At 38.5% G+C, this 21,082-nt stretch overlaps 1 long non-coding RNA gene across 1 annotated transcript in view; it reads right to left on the bottom strand.

The window, feature by feature from the left end:
- LOC147580718 (uncharacterized) overlaps positions 1-21,082 on the bottom strand; it is a 188,084-nt gene that overhangs the window by 86,375 nt on the left and 80,627 nt on the right. The window contains exon 3 of the long non-coding RNA XR_015251032.1: positions 8,767-8,934. This is a non-coding gene — a long non-coding RNA (uncharacterized LOC147580718). The remainder of the gene's footprint in view (positions 1-8,766; positions 8,935-21,082) is intronic.

Raw genomic sequence — 21,082 nt, 5'->3', positions numbered from 1 at the left:
CTAGATGTCTTAGATGTGAGTGGAATCATCATTGAAATAAAAGATTTACAATCAATGGATCAGAAATCAACATTGCTATGGGGGGATTGGATGTATTGCTGGCCCTAGAAAAGGTGGAAGCATTCTCAGGAAGCCCTCAGAGAAAGAAGCATGTGCACAGCCTGGCCAACAGGGGCTGGGGGATTCTGAGGCTAGCATCTGAGTCGGGAGAACTCAGGAGTCAGGATAGGAACACAGGAGCCGAGGCCAGAGTTGAGGAAATTCGCTAGAAGCAGAAAAGTGCCGAAGTATCATGGAGCCAGAGAGGAAGTAGTATAACGAAAAGGTCTAATAGGTAAGTCTGAGGGAAGACAATCAGATGGAAAGTGTTCTAAATTTCATGTATCATTTAGGATATAGATAAAGGTATTGTTTAGCTTTACATTTTACTGTTAAATATGCACTGTAAAGTTCAATTACCAGTAAGAGATTAAAAATAGAATGTATACGGGCGCCTGGGTGGCTCAGTCAGTTACGTGTTCAAATTCAGTTCAGGTCATGACCTCACAGTTTTTGGGTTTCAGATTCTGTGTCTCCCTCTCTCTCTGCCCCTGCCCCACTCGCGCTCCGTCTCTCTCAAAAAAAAAATTTTTTTTTTAATTAAAAAAAAATAGAATGTGTAATTTTGAATGAGAGAAAAAATTGAGGAAGAAAAAAAAGTTAAAAAAATTTCAATCCAAAAAGAGTAAGAGGAAAGAAAAACGGGGCGGTTAGAAATTAATGGATAAAGTTGACGAGAACAACAATAAAAACTACCAAATGGACCAAAACCAGGTTTAAGGAAAAAGAGAATCACACTGGATTGAATCAATGTGTTAGTCCTGAAGGACTCACCCCAGTTCAGATCAAATAATTAACTCACAAACAAAATTACCAAAACCACTACTAGTAACATCAGTAAGTATGAACAAGAAAAAACAGATTTTGACTGACAGAAACTACAGATTTCATATCACCAAAATGGACAAATCTCAGAATCTTAATAATGAACGAAAAGAAAGTCCCAGAAGATTTCGTACACAAGTACCCTTTGAATAAGATACACAAATAGGCAAAAGTAAACCATTTACTTTAGGCATATATCCCTGCGTGTTATAAAAATTCTTAAAAACCAAATGAAAAACACAAAACCTATGACAGTTGGGTTAGAGGAACAGAGACAAAAAGGGAACATAGGGGCATATGTAAGTTATTGCGTAAGTTCTGTTAACAACTTACTTTGGTGTCATATTCACATATGTCCACTGTATTATTGTTTAATTTAAAAAAATATATTGGCTAGAGCATGCTGTTAAAGTGTTCATGAACCAAGAATTAAAATGAACCCAATTCGGTGTACCCAAATCCTTAAAATAAAACCTCAGGGCATGGTCCTCCCAGCTGTAGAGTAAATCAGTCACTTGTAAGATTGGACTGAAGAAGTATTTTAAATGTAGCACAAAAGAGGGGGAAAAAAGATTAAAAGCCATAAGAAAATTTAAAACATTAATAATAGAAAACCCCCTAAACTTGATATTCGTATAATTATCTTTCTAGAAGCAAACAGGAGACAGCATGAAAGATAGGCAATGCTCGGAAAAAAATAATAGCCAATTATTTCCCAGAACTAGTAGGAAAAAAACATGAGCCTTTAGGCTGACAGTGCTCACTAAGGGCCAGGAAGGAAAACAAATATAAAGTCTCACTCAAAATGCCATAAGCACAAACACAACTATAAAGAGGAGGAAAAAAATCACAAAATCCACCAGAGAGAAAAGAAAGATTATCTTCAAAAATAAGAATGAGACTGGCATCAGACTGCTTCTCAGTACCACAGAATGTAAGAAAGCAGTGGAAAAATATTTCTAGGTCCTGGTAGAAAACAACTTTGAGCCTAGAATTCAAGGCACAATAAAAATGCAAGAGTAAAAGTTAAATGAAGGTATTTTAATATGTTTAAGCACTTCGAAATTGTGCCATCCGTAGACTCTCACAGAAATAAACTCTTCCAATAAGAAAAGAAGTAAACACAAAAGGGAACAACATAGATTTAAAAAAAATGTACTGGTAAACAATATATGAGTAGTAAGTTGAACAAATTAATAAAATAATAAAACTATTTGAATAATTAGTTGACATTAAAATTCCAGATGATAGCATGGGCTATGGTGGGTTTCTGTTTTTGTTTTTTTTGAGGGGGGTGGTGGTTAGCGAGGGGAATCCAGAGTAAAAACATTCTAACAATTTTAACATCCTTAAGAGGGTGAGAAAGTAACCAGACTTTATTCGAAATGCTCATGTTTATTTATGTTTGTTAAAAACGTACAGGTGAAGGGGCGCCTGGGTGGCTCAGTCAGTTGAGCGTCCAACTTCCCACTCAGGTCATGATCTCGGGGTTCATGAGTTCGAGCCCCACATCAGGCTCTCTGCTCTCAGTGCAGAACCCACTGCAGATCCTTTCTCTCTCTCTCTCTCTCAAAAATAAATAAACATTTAAAAAACGTACACGTAAAAATAGGAGGATGAAAATTGAAAGTATGGCTTTAAACCAATACAGGAAAAAGTAGAACAAAGAAATCTTGAACAATTCAACAAAAACACAATGGAGAAGAAAAGGAAACAATGACAAAGCACACTACAGGCATACCTCATTTTATTGTACTCTACAGATGCTGCAGTGTTTTGTTGTGTTTTGTTTTGTTTTGTTTTGTTTTGCTTTACAAGGTTTGTGGCAACCTTGGATCCGACCAGTCTTTCAGCGCCATTTTTCCAATAGCGTTTGCTCACTTCATGTCTCTGTGTCGGGTTTTGGTGATTCTTGCAACATTGCAAACTTGTTCCTTATTATATTTGTTGTGGTGATTTATGATCAGCGGCTCTGATCTTTCACGTTACTCTTGTAATTGTTCTGGGGCACCACGAACCGTACCCACGTAAGATGGCAGAATTGATTGATAAATGCGTGTGTTCTGACTGCTCCACTGACCAACCATTCTCCCATTCTCTCTCCCTTCCCTATTCTCTGAGACACGACAGTATTGAAACTAGGCCAATTAATCATCCAACAGTGGGCTCTACGTGTTCAAATGAAAGAAGAATCACACATCTTTCACTTGAAATCGAAAGCTAGAAATGATTAAGCTCAGTGAGGAAGGCGTGTTGAAAGCTGAGACAGACTGAGAGTGGGGCCTCTTGCACCAACCAGTCAGCCATGTCATGAACACAAAGAAAACTTCTTGACGGAAGTGAAAAGTGCTACGCCCGTGAACACACAAATGATAAGAAAGGGAAACAGGCTTTTTGCTGATAGGGAGAAACTTTGAGTGGTCTGGACAGAAGAGCAAACCAGCCCCAACATTTCCTTAAGCCAAAGCCTCATCCAAAGTAAGGCCCTAACTCTCTTCAGTTCTGTGAATGCTGAGAGAGGTGAGGAAGCCGCAGGAGGAAAGTTTGAAGCTAGGGGAGGTTGGTTCAGGAGGTTTAAGGAAAGAAGCCATCTTCCAATCAGCAAAGTGTAAGGTAAATCATCGAACGCTGATGGAGATGCTGCAGCAAGTTATCCAGAAGATCTAGCTAAGACAGTTAACGAAGGTGGTTACCATAAGAATTTCAATATAGACAAGACAACCTTCTATTAGAAGAAGATGCCATCCAGGACTTTCAGAGCTGGAGAGAAGTCAATGCCTGGCCTCAAAGGACAGGCTGACTCTCTTGTTAGGGCTAATGCCGCTGCTGACTTGAAGTTGAAGCCAATGCTCATTCACCATTCCAAAAATCATAAGGCCCTTAAGAATGATGCTAAAATCTACTCTGCCTGTGCTCTAGAAAAGGAACAACAAAGCTTGGATGACAGCAAATCTGCTTACGAGCTGGTTTCCTGCATATCTTAAGCCCACTGTAATCATCTAATGCTCAGAAAAAAATGATCCCATTCAAAATATTACTTTTTGTTGACAACGCACTTGGTTACCCAGAGCTGGTGGAGATGGACGGTGAGATAAATATTATTTTCATGTCTGCTAACACAATATCCATTCTGCAGTCCAAGGACCAAGGGGTCATTTTGACTTTCAAATCTTCTTATTGAAGAAATACATTTTATAAGGCTGCTACAGATGGTAATTCCTTTGGTGGATCTTAATGAAGTAAATTAAAAATCTTCTGGAAAGGATTCACTATTCTAGATGCCACGAAGAACATTCATGATTCATAGGAAGGGGTCAAAATATCAACATGAACAGGACTTTGGAAGCAGTTGATTCCAACCTGCACGGATAACTTTGAGGGGTTCCTGACTCCAGGGGAGGAAAGAACCGCGCATGTAATGGAAACAGCCAGAAGTGGAGCCTCAAGTTGAGTCTGAATTACCACAACCTCATGATGAAACTTTAATGGGTGAGGAGGTGCTTCTGAAGGGTGAACAAAGAAAGTGGCTTCTTGAGATGGAATCTCCTCCTGGGGAAAACGCTGTGAAGATTGTTGAAATGATAACGAGGGATGTAGAATATCACATAAACTTTGTTGATCAAGCAGCGGCAGGGTTTGAGAGAATGGACTCCAATTCTCAAAGAAGTTCTACTGTGGGTGAAGTGGTAACACACAGCATCCTTATGACTGGAGCCAAAACGAAGAGTTGGACGCCTACCCAACTGAGCAACCCAGGCGCCCCAGCAATAAAGTCTTTTTAAATTAAGCTACCTACACTGGTTTTTCAGACATAATGTTATTTCACACCTAATACACTACCGTATAGAGTAAATACAACTTCTATACACACTGGGAAACCAAAAAATTCATTTAACTCATTTTATTGCAATATTTGCTTTATTGTGGTGGTCTCGAACCCAACCTGAAATAGCTCTAAGCTGTTCCTATACATTGAAAACACAGGAAAAAAGACACCAGACATAAGACTAAAGATCTTAATAACTGTAGTAAATGTTCATTCTGAGAGAATCTCAGAATATAAAATAGTAGGCAAAAAGAGGCTTTTATAAAATGCACATAGCTGAAGGAGAGGGGAATCTGGGAGACTGAAAACAAGGGAATGGAAAAAAGTGCAAACCAGTCAAATACTAAAAAAAAGGAGAAGGTATAATGATATTAAATCTGACAAAACAGAATCCAAGGAACACAGAGAGACATCTTATATATCAATAAATGGAAAAATGTAATAATGATAGAAATTTTTGAACTGGAATGAACCCAAATAAAGCTTAAGACATATATATAAAGCAAAACCTGATAGAAACACAAGGAGAAACAGACAAATCCATAATCATAGTGCATATCTGTCATATACTGACAGATCAAGTAGCCAAAAAAAGCAAGGATGTAGAAGATTTGAACAAAATAATGAACAAATTTGCTGTAACGATTTGTAATAGAACTTTGCATCCCTAGAAACAAGGAATGTACATTCTTCTCAGATACACAAAGACCATTCACAAAGACTGCTCTAGACACAAAGGAAGTCTCAACAAATTCCACACTATTAGTACCAAGATGGCTACATTACACAAAATAAAACTAGAAATCAACAAGAAAACAACCTCTGGGGCGCCTGGGTGGCTCAGTCGGTTAAGCGGCTGACTTTGGCTCAGGTCAGGATCTCGTGGTCCATGAGTTCGAGCCCCGCGTCGGGCTCTGTGCTGACAGCTCAGAGCCTGGAGCCTGTTTCAGATTCTGTGTCTCCCTCTCTCTGCCCCTCCCCCGTTCATGCTCTGTCTCTCTCTGTCTCAAAAATAAATAAACGTTAAAAAAAAAAAAAAAGAAAACAACCTCTTCCCTCCTAACTCCATATCCCTAAGATTTTTCCCGTGTGTCAGTAATTAATGAGTTGAGCAGGAAAACAAAATGAAAATTGCATAATATTTAATAATGTGAAAAAATACTCTATATCAAAGCCAGTGGGATAAAGGCTGTATATGGCCCTTGGAGGAGAATTTACACACATAAAATAACTTCTTCAAAACACTACAGATTAGGGGCGCCTGGGTGGCGCAGTCGGTTAAGCGTCCGACTTCAGCCAGGTCACGATCTCGCGGTCCGTGAGTTCGAGCCCCGCGTCAGGCTCTGGGCTGATGGCTCGGAGCCTGGAGCCTATTTCCGATTCTGTGTCTCCCTCTCTCTCTGCCCCTCCCCCGTTCATGCTCTGTCTCTCTCTGTCCCAAAAATAAATAAACGTTGAAAAAAAAAAAATTAAAAAAAAAAAAAAAAAAACACTACAGATTAAATAAATTGATATTTCTACAGAATATACTACAAAAGGAGTAACAAAATGAACCCAAGTAAAGCAATGGTAAGAAGTAAAGATAAAACCCCGAAATGATAATAAGCATACCAAAAAAAAAAAAAAAAAGAATGAATTAAAGCAAACCCGTGCATCACTTAAAACACTAATGAAATACTTTTGTGAATATGTTAAAGAAAAGAACATTAAGTGGTAATAAGAACAACAATAAATAAGTTCAAAATGAAACACAAGTAAATAAATGTCTCTACAAATCAAAATATTTTTTTTTTCAACGTTTTTTTATTTATTTTTGGGACAGAGAGAGACAGAGCATGAACGGGGGAGGGGCAGAGAGAGAGGGAGACACAGAATCGGAAACAGGCTCCAGGCTCTGAGCCATCAGCCCAGAGCCTGATGCGGGGCTCGAACTCACGGACCGCGAGATCGTGACCTGGCTGAAGTCGGACGCTTAACCGACTGCGCCACCCAGGCGCCCCAAATCAAAATATTTTTTAAGCGTATTTATTTATTTTGAAAGAGAGAGAGAGAGAGCTAACACTAGTGGAGGAGGGGGAGAGAGAGAGGGAGAGAGAGAGAATTAACTCCAGGCAGGCTCTGTAACTGTTAGTGCAGAGCCTCATACAGGGCTCTATCTCATGAGCACTGAGATCAAGACCTGAGCCAAGATAAAAAGTTGGCTCTTAACCAACTTAACCAACTGAGCTGTCCAGGGTGCCCCAAATCAAGATATTTTTAATTTTGGGGGTGCCTGGGTGTCTCAGTCAGTTAAGCATCCGACTTCGGCTCAGGTCATGATCTCACAGTTCCTGGGTTTGAGCCACGCCCATGGGCTCTGAACTGACAGCTCAGAGCCTGGAGCCTGCTTCAGATTCTCTGTCTCCATCTCTCTCTGTCCTCCCGGGCTTATGCTGTCTCTCTCAAAAATAAATAAATAAACACTTAAAAACAACAACAACAAAAAAGTTTTAATCCTTTAAGTTGTAACAGAACATTTCAAAATTACCAAGAATCTTGAAAACTTGTATGATAGGGACAGTTTTCTAGAAAAATATAAATTACCAAAGAGAAGTAGAAAGCCTGCACACACTAATTAGCACAAAGTATAGCTTGAAAAAAACAAAATGCCAGCATCCCAGTGTCCCAATGTCACTGGTATCCTTCCAAGCAAGGTTGTATCACCGTAAATACGCTTAACCTGGCCCTATACTCATTTCTAGAAGTGAGGTTCTATGGACACTGAAATAAACTATGAATAGGAATTTAATCGGCACCCAAATTTCATGCCTATGGATAATTAACTCCTGGTTGTTCTTGCAAATATGGCAGCCTTTACTAAATTTGTAGTTTTTAAAACGCTAATAACTGTAACAATGGCTGTAATACAGGAATTGTTTCCATATCCAGGGGCATTCTTATTTAATCTCATTAAATTTATAATTTTCTTGGCCTTGAATTGTTCGTTATTTCACAGGGAGCTTGATTCTCAGATTCCAGATTTAATAACAAATGCCTAAATTGTGTTGATGAGGAAACTGTAAGCGAATAAACTTATAGAACGAGACAGAAAAGCTCTTGCTTTTTTTTTTTTCCAGGTTTTACTCCAGGTTTCTAAATGAAAGACAGAGTGAGACAGAGACTGTGAGAGGTAAAAGTAAACTTTTAAAGCTACGATTAATATAAACTATTGATCCTGATCATTGCGGTGGTGGCCAGAATAATGGCTTCCCAATGACCATGCCCCAATCCCTAAAACACAGAATGTGTTACCTTACATGGCAAAAGGACTTGCAGATAGGTTAACGTTAAGAACTTCAAGGTAGACAGAACGCAGACAGACAGGTAGACCTGAACTGTCCAGGTGGATCCAGCCTTATCACATGAGCCCTTACAGCACAAAGAGCCTTCCCTAGCTAGAGTCAGAGAGATTCAGTAGAAAGAAAGATCAGAGAGATCCCAAGTGTGAGAAGGACTTGACACGTCGCCACTGTGGTTCTGAGATGTGAAGGGACCATGCACAATAGTGGAAGAGAGATTTCTAGATGCTAAGGGCTGCCCCTGGCTGACAGCCAGCCAGCAGCTCTCAAATACTGAGGCAGCAGAATTCCACCCACAACCCAAATGTGCTTGGACAGATTCTTCCCCAGAGCCTTCAGAAAGGAATGCAGCCCTCCCATCACCTTGATTTCAGTCTTGTGGGATCCTAAGTAGAGAAACCAGCTGAGCCACAGCTGGCTGCACTGGAACCAGCTGTGTCCAGGCTTCTGACCCACAGGACCCGTGGAGATGAGAAACAAACAATCAAATGAATATTGTTTTACGTCACTGAGTTTGTGGGAATTTTTGCAGCAAGAGAAAATGAATACAACCACCAACGAAAATAACAGATACAAAGATGCAGTGATCTTACTCTCCCCCACAAAAGAGTGGGTGCTCAAATCTTCCTGAGGACTATCCCCAGGACTTAGAGGGTCATCCCCCAATATCAGACTCACCAGTATGAAGAACTTTCCAAAACATCAGCCTTGGCTTTACTTGCGTCAGCAAGTTACGAAGAAATGAAACCATTCTTTGTTCTGCTAGCATTACACCATATGGTAATGGATCCACGTTCGCTCTTATGTGCCAGATGGCATCGGGACACCAACCGCTTACAGTGTCATCTAAAACATAGAGGTAAGCAAAAATTTAGGAATCCCTGATGTTAAAATGGGAGACAAGACATTACGTGACCGTGTGAAAGTCCGCGATTTTTTTTATTTAAACTGACCATGAGCCTATTTCAGGATTTTTGTCCAATTGTGAGTCTGTGCCCTAAATTATGCCACTACTAGGCAGTGCTGAAATCATCTTCATTATCTATGACACATTACCAGTCATTAAAGCAATTTGAAATGCTGAGCCTCTCAGCCATCTGCCCTTAGAAATACCCAATTATATTATGCAACCTCCTTAGAAAATTTTGATGGCATAAGGTCTCCCTAACTTGCATCCACACCTTGATAAAAAGGCAGATTTTACCATTTCACATTTCATATTAGTTTGTATCTGACATATTAGTTTGTATCTGACACCAGGTATACAATTCGGAAGGTAGAAAAACTTTCTAAGAAATTCAAGCTATTCACCCATCATCAACATGAATTCTTTGCCATAAGTCTGGCTTTTTTGAAAGGTATGTATTATTACAGATTTTTGTCATCACATGATCCTAGAGACATCATATGCAAACAGCCTAGGAATATTTTTTTAGCTGGATACTAAGTGTCTGAAGTTTTAGGTCAGACTATAAGGATGATATAAACAAACAAGTTCTGGAGATGACTTAATAGACGGAGTTGAGAATCAATGTGTTGCTCAATAATCACGAACAGGACTCAGTCCTGAACAGACTTGCAAGCATATCCAGTCTCCGTCCATGGAGGGCTGGAGGCACCTACCCTGAGAACGTTCCATAACCCCTCTGCTGTTAGACAGGAACCTGGATTTCTGCCTCAGTAGGAGAGGGTTCCAAGCCTGTGTTAATTTGGTCCAGAACATGTTAGGTCTAGTCTAGGATTCATGCTAATCATTTGCTCATTAAGAGTTCACCTCTTCAAGGAGATGAATTGCAGAGCCGTTCTTCCTGGTGAAGAAAACTACAAGCAACATTTTCTGTTTAATCATCCCACATTACGTTTTTCTCAGGCAGCCCCTCCCCTTAGTTCGTTTTCAGTTAAAGCCTAGCTGCTTGGAATTTCTGTTCAGCACAGGGACAACCTGATAACAAAGCACAAATTAACTGGCTACAGCTTGACGTTACTCCTGGGGCAAAGGTTGTATGTATGGCAAGAAATGCTGCTGGTCAAAGTTTGTGCTTTAATTTCTTTTGAATTCCTGCAGTGAGCGGATCATCCAGCGGGCAGTTTGGCAACAAGAAAATGATGTGTTGTTACAGAACCATTCTTTCCTTTCCTGTTTAATCTCTCACTGTTCCTTAGCAGATTGGGAGAGATACCTTCTGTGGGGGAGAGAGCCTGATAAATTCTATTCATTCTTTTAAAAATAGAAAATGAATGCTTACCATGTACCAGATGATATAAGAACAAAAATACGGAAGAGTTTCTGCTGCAAATCGTATGTTCTCACAGCTTATAAGGAGACTGCATATACCTTTATAATAAGCAGAATACATTTGGAAATACCATGTCTCTCTCTCTCTTTCTTTTTTAACAAATTCACATGAATCATTTCTTAGGAACTAGCCCACAACTTTTGTATTTCATGATTAAAAAAAAAAAAAAAAAAATATATATATATATATATATATATATATATATATATATATATATATATATATATCACCCATTTCCAAACACTTTCAAAGCATACAATTCCAGGCTTTATGATTATTTTTTTTGTAACATACATTTTAAATAGGCTTCTATCAGAAAAGGAAACATACTTTAATCAGAATATTTTACTTTATTTTTTTACTGTTTATTTAGTTGTGAGAGAGAGAGAGAGAGAGACAGAGCATGAGCAGGGGAGGGGAAGAGAGACAGGGAGACACAGAATCGGAAGCAGGCTCCAGGCTCTGAGCTGTCAGCACAGAGCCCGACTCGGGGCTAGAACCCACGAGCTGTGAGATCATGACCTGAGCTGAAATCAGTCGCTTAACCCGCTGAGCCACCCAGGTGCCCCAATCAGAATATTGTAGATCAGATCGTGGGATGCGTTCCATGGAAGCATTCTATAGAAATTCCCCGTCCAATACTAGAGTAGAGTCACTAGCAATATGAGGCTATTTAAATTTAAATTCTCTAAAATTAAGAACTCAGTTCCTCAGTTGTACTAACCACATTTCAAGTGCTCAAGAGCTACATGTGGCCAGACAGCACAGAATCATGTGGTCATCACAGAGAGTTCGATTGAATAGCACATCTATAGTTGTCCCTGTAATTATCTTTATCCACAAAAGATGCTATTTTCTTGACCCAATGTCTTAGCCTTTTTGTACAACTGTAGACTGCAAAGGATGTCCAAAAATAAATGTATCAACACTTATTATTACCCGGGCATTATTACTAATGCTTGGAAAGTTGAGGAAGATCACTCAGGGCTTTCGTCTAGATTCTGAGGTCCATGCTGGATTGAAATCCTTAGACTTCTGGTCCCTGACAAGAGTATGTGGCTGATTGAAATCTAGGGCCGGGATGATCAGATTTTATCCACTATGACAGTGCTGACTGATTTGTAATAGCTGCTTGATTCGGGCTCCTGAGCTCAGAGAGAAAAAGTGGCTTGATGTGTTAATGATGGCTTGCAGGTCAAGAGCTGATGTCACGCTTGCTGGGCATTTTCTATCACTACAAGCATTCGCGTGCAACTAATAAGCACACGCACAGTGGGAAGATACACAGGCACCAGGAAAACAATTTCGAAGCAGGCAATGGTATGTTTCATATCCCCTGGACTACCTGAAAATCACCCTTCAGCTTTGGCTCTGTAACTTTAGAAGGAGATAGATGGAACTCCAGTGATAAAAGGAAAAACTTTAAATTACTCTCTTACACGTTCCCCAAGCCCTGAATAACCTAGCCCACCCTCTCTCCATCTTTCATAAGAGATATGAGTCCTGTCTGGACTAAGAAAAACCTCTTTGGAATGGTTCTGAGAAAGAAACTATAAAATAACCTTCCAAGAGAGTCTTTTATGGAGAAAATGAAATGTCACCTCTCCTGCAGTGGCTTAAAAAATATGTTTTCCTGAAAATCAGAAGACACACGGAAGGCTCCTTCGGGCTGCACGATTCTGCAAGTCTCTTGAGGATTTAAGAAATACCATTTGTCATTCTTAGACCCTTGCCTGTCCCCTGCATAAATTCCTAGTGCACTCTGTCCCTAGGAGAAAAATGTATTCTTTTGCTCACAGGAAATGAAGTTTGAGATCTGCTGTAACTCCAACTTTCTATTTGGAAGGTTGAATTCTATAAAGATTTCCAAGCTTATCCATCTAAATCTCCACATTGAAAACTCTGGTTCAGCCGCTGTGAAGTTACACGGAGGTTGATCCCAGGTTGGGAGCTGTCTGAGAGCTTTGCTTCATTTTAGACTTTTGTATGGAGTTTTGGCCCTATTTCCAAAGCAAAGAAAAAAAATGCAAATCTTTTTCAGCTTTGTTAGCAATGCTCATGGCATACATTGGTTAAAACGGAAGTCTCGTTGACGAACTGATTTTTCAATAATCTGTGTAAAGTTTTGTTCTATTTTCTGGGATATCCATGAGTTGGTGGTATAAAAACAGAAGTTGGTTTTTTTTTAATTTTTTTTTTTAATGTTTATTTGTGAGTGAGAGACAGAACGTGAGTGGGGGAGGGGCAGAGAGAGAGGGAAACACAGAATCTGAAGCAGGTTCCAGGCTTTGAGCTGTCAGCACAGAGCCCAACAGGGTGCTTGAACTCCTGAACCACGAGATCATGACCTGAGCCGAAGTCAGATGCTCAACTGACTGAATCCCCAGGCATCCAGAGAAGTTGTTTTTATTTTATTTTATTTTATTTTATTTTATTTTATTTTATTTTATTTTAAGATTAAAAAATCTTACTGAGGTGAAATTCACATAACATAAAATTCACCATTTTTTGTTTTATTTATTTTATTTACTTATTTTTTATTTTATTTACTTTAGTTTTTTATTATTATTTACTTATTTATTTTTTAATTTGTAAGTTAGCATCAGGGCTATAATCATTTCAAGAGTAGATTCCAGTGATTCCCCAGAAGTTGCTTTTAAAGCAGACATATTAAAGGAGAAATTCTCCAAAAGCATCAATTCAGACTGGAAGAAATTGTGTCCTTTCTTATGATCAAGAGGATCACATTTATATAAAAGAGAGACTATCAATTTAAATAGGAAAAAAAAAAAAAAAGCCTGAAGGAAAATGATTCAATTTGGTTCTTACTGAAATGTCTACTTATTAAGATTTGGGAGGAGGGGCACTAATTTGTGATTTGGCATCACAATTGTTATCAGCCTGGAAATCTCGTTTCCATTTATTCCTTAAGAAAATTCAACCATTCAACGACGAGTATACCTTTGATGACTTAAAGTATCAGGCATTCTTCTATGGTAATGTGACTGCTGGGTGACGAACCTCCTTGTACGTCTAAGCAGGTACAAGACTGACAAAGTAACGCACAAGCCTTCCATCAGCCGGACCTTTCAGCATGCACAAAATGAGTATCAGATGATTTAAAGGTATACTTTTAAAAATTCACACTATAAGAGAAAGGAAAAGAAAATACGGAAACAAATATTTTGTGCAATTTTATGCAACTTGTCAAAAGAGCACAGTAGTCACAGTCTTATGTGAGAAAACATCAAGGGGCACCTGGCTGGCTCAGTTCAAAGAGTGACTCTTGATCTCGGGGTAGTGAGTTCGAACCCCACATTGGTTGCAGAGATTACTTAAATAAACAAACCAAAAAAAAAAAAAACTTAAAAAAAGGAAACATCAAATATAATCATAAATACAATACAGCCTCATACAGAAATATATGTGTATATTTGTATATACATATATATACATACGTACATATGTATACATACGTATACATATATATACACATATACATATATATGGGTATACATATGAAGTTTATCTAGAACCTGGAGAATCCCCATATAAAGAGTATTTCTAACAATGTGACATATGAATATTCTAATTACTAGCCATTTGCCCAAAAAAATGTTAAAAGACAAAAATTATAAATGAATTAACTTGGATATGCAAGTAGAATGTCCAGGTAATGACATTTATTGAGAGCTTATTAGGTGGCAGATATGATGCTAAACACTTTACACACATTAATTCACTTGGTCCTTACAAATCAGTAAGGTACAATTAATAACTACATTTCATATATGAAAAAACTAAGGTTTATAGTGCTTTGCTAATTTGTCCACCTACACAGCTAATAGACACCGAAGGAGATGCCAGATCTGTCTGATACTGAATCCTCTCTTTTGTGATGAATAGGTAAGAATTGTCTTACATTAACATATCAAAGCACCAGCTTATGAGGGTTAGTTTCTGCTCACTCAATTATGGTGTTTTATATATACAAATGGTTATTTCCCAAGTGCTTAAAAATACTCATTTATTTCAAGTCAATCAATGCATATTGAATGTGTACTTTGTGGTGGGCACCGTACTAAGACATCAGGACAAAAGGATGAATAAAAGGTTTTTCAGGTCCTCGAGTAGGTCAGTCCAATGGAGGAGAAAAACAAATAAACATATGTTTACAATATACCGTGCTAAATACCATGCTTTCAGGGTTCAAAGTGCTTCGGCAGAAAGAAGATGGCATTTAAAAGCCTGTTTGCAAGATTAATATTTTTAGGCAAGCTTTTTACTACATACCGTTTGTACAGAATTTTAACATAAATTTTCATAAATTCCCAAATAGGGGAGTTTTTAAGTGTTATTGTTGTTAATACCACCATCACTGAGAGTACTGAACAAACAAGCTAAGACAGTCTAGCTACTCTGGAAGGAAATGTGTCTAAGTCACCCAACATAGGTAGTCCTTTTTGGAAAAGAAAAGTAGGTCAAACTGTGGTGGGAATTTTTCTTTTAGTCATAGGTTCATGAAAGTCTTAAGCAGCTGAATACAAACTTGCTTCTGCCCTGTGGAAATATCTAATAATATTTTGAATGTTTATGTATAAACTACAGAATATTAAAATGATATTTTATTAATGATGCTAGGAATATTTAAGATTATAATTAGCTCTCACACAGAAAGCACATTTTTTTCAACATAAATGAAATCTGACTACTGAGGAGGAGCACTCAAAAGTTGGTACCTTCTTAAGGAATTTTTAATTAAATCCTTATTATCTTCTTGTTCCAAATAAAGTGATGGTGGCTCTCAAATATTTGTTCCACCTTAAGGAATTTTTCATTAAAATGTTTTGTTATCTACTTCAGGGATTTTTAAATACGCTGTGCAAACATATTGTCATACTATCAAGAGACCCAACGCAGGATAATAAAGGACTCTCAGTTTGTACTGTGGCAACTGGTCTTTTCTTCATGGGTAGACTTCAGGACTAACCCTTCCCTGCATCTCTGTTCCCATCCACTCTGTTCCTAACTCAGTATCCCCATAAACTGCAGTCAAGCAACCAGACAGGAGACAGGGCTAAATGGCAGTCCAAATGAACGTGGCACTTAAGAAAGTCCCTTGGAGGGGCACCTGGGTGGCTCAGTTGGTTAAGCATCCGACTCTTGATTTCAGCTCAGGTCATGATCTCATGATTTGTGGTTTTGGGCCCCACATCGGGCTCTGCACTAATGGAGGGGAGCCTGCTTGGGATTCTCTCTCTCCGCGCCCCCCCCCCACTGTCTCTCCCTCAAAATAAATAAGTAAACTTAAATAAAAAAAAAAAAAAAAAGAAAAGAAGCCCCTTGGAGATCAGATAAACCTCTTGATCAATGCATCCTCTCAGAGTTCTTCTAACCCCATAAAAGAGAAGATTTAGCAACCATTTTTTCACTGTAACTTATGCTTTGGAGTTGAGTCCGAAATTATACCATATACGCGAACTAACTAGAATTTAAATAAAAGCTTGAAGAAAAAAAAAAAAGAGACTTTTCCCGGAGTAATTTTATCTGTAAAATGGGAACATTAAACTTGATCATCGGTGAGATCCAGCTCTTATGTTTATGAGGTCTTGATGCCCAAGAATCAGGTAAAATATTTGTCTACCCATATGTGAAGATAGTGTGTGCTTCCTTACGCAGCCAGTATGTAATACTGGGAGTCTGAACGTCTCCTATTTTTCTAAAAGAATTACATAAATGAGCTAATAACGTAGAGGAGATTTAGAGATTAGTTGTTGAGAAGATTCCTATGACTTTCGGACCCCTGAATAAAATATTAGCAAAATGAATTACTCAAAAAAATAGTGAAGGTATGACAGAAAGCTAGTGTTTGTCAGTGAATTCATGAAGCACACGGCAAGCTAAGATTTACTGTTTGGGAAAAGCCAAGAGAGGCCCTCTTCTCACACTTTCCGACATAAATAGAAAGTATAGATGTGTAGATAGAGATATTCGTATACCCTAAACATGTCCATTGCATAAAAGGTGGGAAAAAAGATGAAACACCTTTCAGTTACCTCTGAATAGTGAAACCACAAACAATTGCTGTTTTCTTCTCTTTTTATGCATTCCCTAAATTTCCTCTTATTTATCATCAGGAAAAGATATTTTGATACAATGGATTTGTTTCTATTAATAGACCCCTGGATGTGGTCTGCTCGAGAGTTTTAGCAAGAAGAAATGTTAAATAATTTTAGCATACAAGAATATCTATGGCCAATGTGCCTATGAGCAAGAAATATGAGAAGTTTGATCTAAATACAGAAAAGCTGAATTCAATTCACGTCGTGGATGAGGCACCAAGAACAAAAAGAAAAAAATGTATTATGCTCAAAAGTGATGGTTGGTGGCCACAGTTTATATTTCATGGCTTGCCAAGAGACTGTGTTTTGCCAACTTTGCAAGACCTACTCTTTACATGATGGGATGAACAACGAGATAAAAACTATAAATTACCAAGGAGAATTTAGGGGATATTGTTAAGGAATTAGAGTAGAATGTGGTCATTTATTTCATTTTACTATATTCAGACATTATAAAATTTTGTTGGAGAAATTTACTAAATATCTTCCCTAAAATGAAGACATTTTTTAGACCCAAAGATCCTCAGATGCCCAATTTCTTGGATCACTATTGGCTCGTAAAAGAGATCATGCTTATTGATGTGATAAGGTATCCGAACAAAACGAAATTAAAACTATGGAAATACAAAACACACGATTTGCTTTCATGAAAATATGAACGTGTCTAAACTCAACGTGGACCCCTGGATGGAGTGATCTGCATTCCTCCTTCCTCTCCATGCTGCACTCTGGGTAAATAGAATCACAGTCTCAGAAAAATTGTGGAGCTATGTTATGGAAATTAATTTGCAGTTTCAGAAGAGAGTTGTGGGAGGAAGGAAAAAAAATTAACTGCTTCTCCAATCTTCCATAAATTATCAGTGCTTGACTGGAGAGGCAGAGGCCAGTGAAACCAAAGGAAGGGGAAGGGGCTCCATAGATGATCATCCAGGGAGCTGAATGTGTCTATCATCTGGGCAATGACATGGACCCCACATCAACAGATTGCAGCACATTCTCCAAGTACGTATATCTTCTTTCAGCTGGAAACCAGTGACAAAAAGTATGTATCCAACAAAGTTTTTGAAACTTTTATCACTGAAGACCTTATCTGGAATTATCAGAAGGAGAAAGTACTCATGGGACTGGATTATTTGCAAGACATGTTACACATTTATTGACTTCAGCTAAGTATATGTTCAAATTCCAATCCCTCCCCCCGCCATTTTTTTTCAATATGTTTGAGTGGCTAAAACTCCAGAATAGGTAATATATTTTTTAAACACCCATTTATGCAAACCCAGTATAAATTAGATATATTTTTAATCACATTAATCCTTCTATGGCAGCCGTCATGAGCCTCATTTTTCAGATGAAATGTCTGAAATCCAAGGGTGAAGTGATGTAGGGTCTTACTACAGATTGCAGGTGGGAGAATTGAAATGCAAATCCATCTTCTGGTTGTAAAATGGTAACTTTCACATATAGCATACATCCTTCTCCAAAAAGTTCAAGTTTTATCTTTCTTCTCTTTAACTCATGACAGTTTCTTATTACACTGGATTATTATCAGGATCTCCACTTATCTATTTATACATCATGTTCATTGTTCCTATCTTATGCAGAATAGTACAAAACGTTGTTCAATGACTTTTTTTTTTTTTTTTGGCACGACTAGGAATGCTTTACATGATTTTTCTCTTCCAGTTTAAAGTATGAGAATTATTTTAAATACCTCAAAATATTAAACCGTTCTTAAGTTACTGGTGTGGATACTGTGCGGTCAAGGTGCTTTTTCTCTTAATATGTTGTTGGATTCAATTTGTTTATAGTTTATCTAGAATGTTTGCATTTATTCATAAGTGAATCAGCCCACAGCTTTACTATGTTATTATGCAATGTTTGGTTTCCAATGTTCACTTTAAGAAAAAAGCATTTGTCTATACTTTATAACACTTCAAACAATTGTGGAATCATGTATTCCTTAAATTGGGGGCGAGAATTCACCCAACAACGTAAGAAAAAGAAAAAACAGAAGAAGTAGAGCTTCCTATATCTAAAGACTGTGAGTCTTGTCTTTAATGAGCAAACTTCCAGATGGATCTGAACCATGAAACTTCTGCCTTAACCTCTCCACCTAAACTGAGGAGTCGACTTAACTCCAAGGGGACAAGAGCCACTAAGAAGGAACCGTACCTCTCCAAATGGAGGGACCAGGGTGTGTGCATCTCAGCACTAGAAATTCCAGACAATTTGCCAAACTGCTAAATACCACCTGCCTCTGTAAACACACGTTGCTTTTCATACACAACATGTTCCAGGTACAAGGCAGCTCTCTACCAAGGACCCAGGCGCTGTGATTTTCTGACTTTGCCCTTTCCACATGTTAGCAAGCTGCCACAGCAGTCCCGGCTGCCACAGGCTCACATGACAATATCCAGAGAGGAAGGAAGGTATTTCTTCCCCGATGTCTACTCTATTAGGTAAAACATTTTCCAAGAGCTCTTAGTAGACATCCCCTCCTGTCCCTTTTACCAGGAAATGTATCTTGTGTCCATGTCATAGATGCAACGGAGATGAGAACACAAGTACAAGGCATTTTCAGCATCTATTGTAGGAGTTTGCTCTCTCAGCAAAGCAAGAAATGAAGGAGAAAGAGCTGTTCTGAAGGCCATCAAAACTTTGGTCACAGGAGAATAGGGGGCGATGGGCGCCCAGGTAAGACCCATTGGGGATGAGAGGAAAGAGCAACAAAGAAGGGAGTATTGGGCTACAAAACACAAGCATGTTCATGTCCCAGGGCTGAGAATTACAGAGGAAAGTGTAGTTGCCTTTCAGTATTGTGCATGGGCTGGGCTTTGAATACATTTTGAATTTTCCCATAAGGTTGAATGGATGGAAAAGGTAAGGTCAATAAGGTCTGGATGTACTCAGGCCAGCCCAGGATAGGAATATTTGAGAGCACATCTTATTTTTCTGACATTGAACTCAAAGAATATAGCAGTTAACTTTTACCACCATCCCGGTGGTGATCAAAGACCAGGCAGGGCGAAGCCTGGACACTGTAGTAGTTCAATCATTGTTACGCCCACATGGGATATTTTAGGTATGGGACCTCAGACTGTTACGGGGACTCATGCTGTCCTATATCCCTCTTCATTTTGTTAATCCACTAATACTACCTTTCATCACAGGGATGACAATGCCTGGCGTATGGGAATAGAGATTATTTATTGCGGAAGGAAAAGAGATCTGTCTCCAATATGGCAAAATAAAGAGTAGCAATTCCTTATCATTCTTTGTGTTAAGTGTGTTACTGAGGCTTACCTCATCAGTGTTTAATCGGCTTCCTTCCTATTTTTCTCTCCATGAAGCCAGAGAGGTACATATTAAACACAGGAGTTTTTGACAGCTTCCTCTTCCCTAGGGCAGCTTGCTCAACTAATAATAACTAAGATATCTTTTGACAAGTGCAGCTAAGAGCTGGTAAAGCTTAGTCAATCTACATCGCCTTGTTGGCACTTCCTTTCCATTTTAGACCTGCCTTACCTTGAATAATGGAAACTGAACAATGGCCGCAGAAGCCATAAAATCCAAGAGAGATAGTGGGTGAAATCGGGCAAGGAGGGTTAGTGGGGATGAATGCAAAACCATACTCATATTGATCAAGGGAAGGAAAATACTTTTTCCAACTGCAATTGCGGCTGAAACCCATAAATTAGATGATTGAAGTAATAAGACACGTGAAATGGCTTTTAAGTCCACTACCTACTCTGTGTAATAAATTTCAAATGACATCGAGGCTTTTAGTGGAGAGAATGATTTATTGCCATCTGCAAGAAGGAAGCTTTCAGGGATTATCTCTAACGTGGCAAAACACTATTCCAAATTTCACAAAATTAGCAAAGCTTAGTGAAGCTTGGTGACTGAACTGACAAGCAAGCTCAGAAAGAAATGTTTAATGGAACAAAAATAACTGCAAACACGCGCTCTCACATACCAATACTTAGGCGTGTATTATCTCCTCAAAAGAAATCCAAATTTAATGTTAAAGGAAGACGTTTAATTTTTTATTAAAAAAACATTCCTGAGAATATTTGATTTGGTTTTTGATTATTTTTACTATGCGCACATATCCCCAAAAGAACATAGAAAAGTATAAATATATTCCAACTTGCTTTCATGGTGGAAGGGCCAAAATCCTAAGTTGACTGAACTTTTCTTGCCTCAGGGAACACCCTTCATTCAAAAAAAGCTGACAGAGTTTAATGAACTACCTGAACAAGGCATAGAAGGGACAACTGAGGAAGTAACTTTCCATAGCCATCTCTTTTTTGTTTTTTTTAAGTTCATTTATTTATGTTGAGGAAGAGAGAGAGTGCACACGTGCACTCATGGGGAGGGGCAGAGAGAGAAAGAGAGAGAGAATCCCAAGCGGACTCCACGCTTGCAGGGCAGAGCCCAGCCCAATGCAGGGCTTGAACTCATGAACCGTGAGATCGTGACCTGAGCCAAAATCAAGTCAGATGCTTAACCTCCTGAACCACCCAGGTGCCCCACATATCCATCTTTTAAAAAAATTTGCAGTTAGGCAAC

Source organism: Puma concolor, chromosome B2, assembly GCF_028749965.1.
Source record: "Puma concolor isolate L17-30 chromosome B2, mPumCon1.1.hap2, whole genome shotgun sequence".
NCBI lineage: Eukaryota > Metazoa > Chordata > Mammalia > Carnivora > Felidae > Puma > Puma concolor.
The sequence above is the reverse complement of the archived record's forward strand: the minus strand, read 5'-3'. Positions and strand labels throughout refer to the sequence as shown.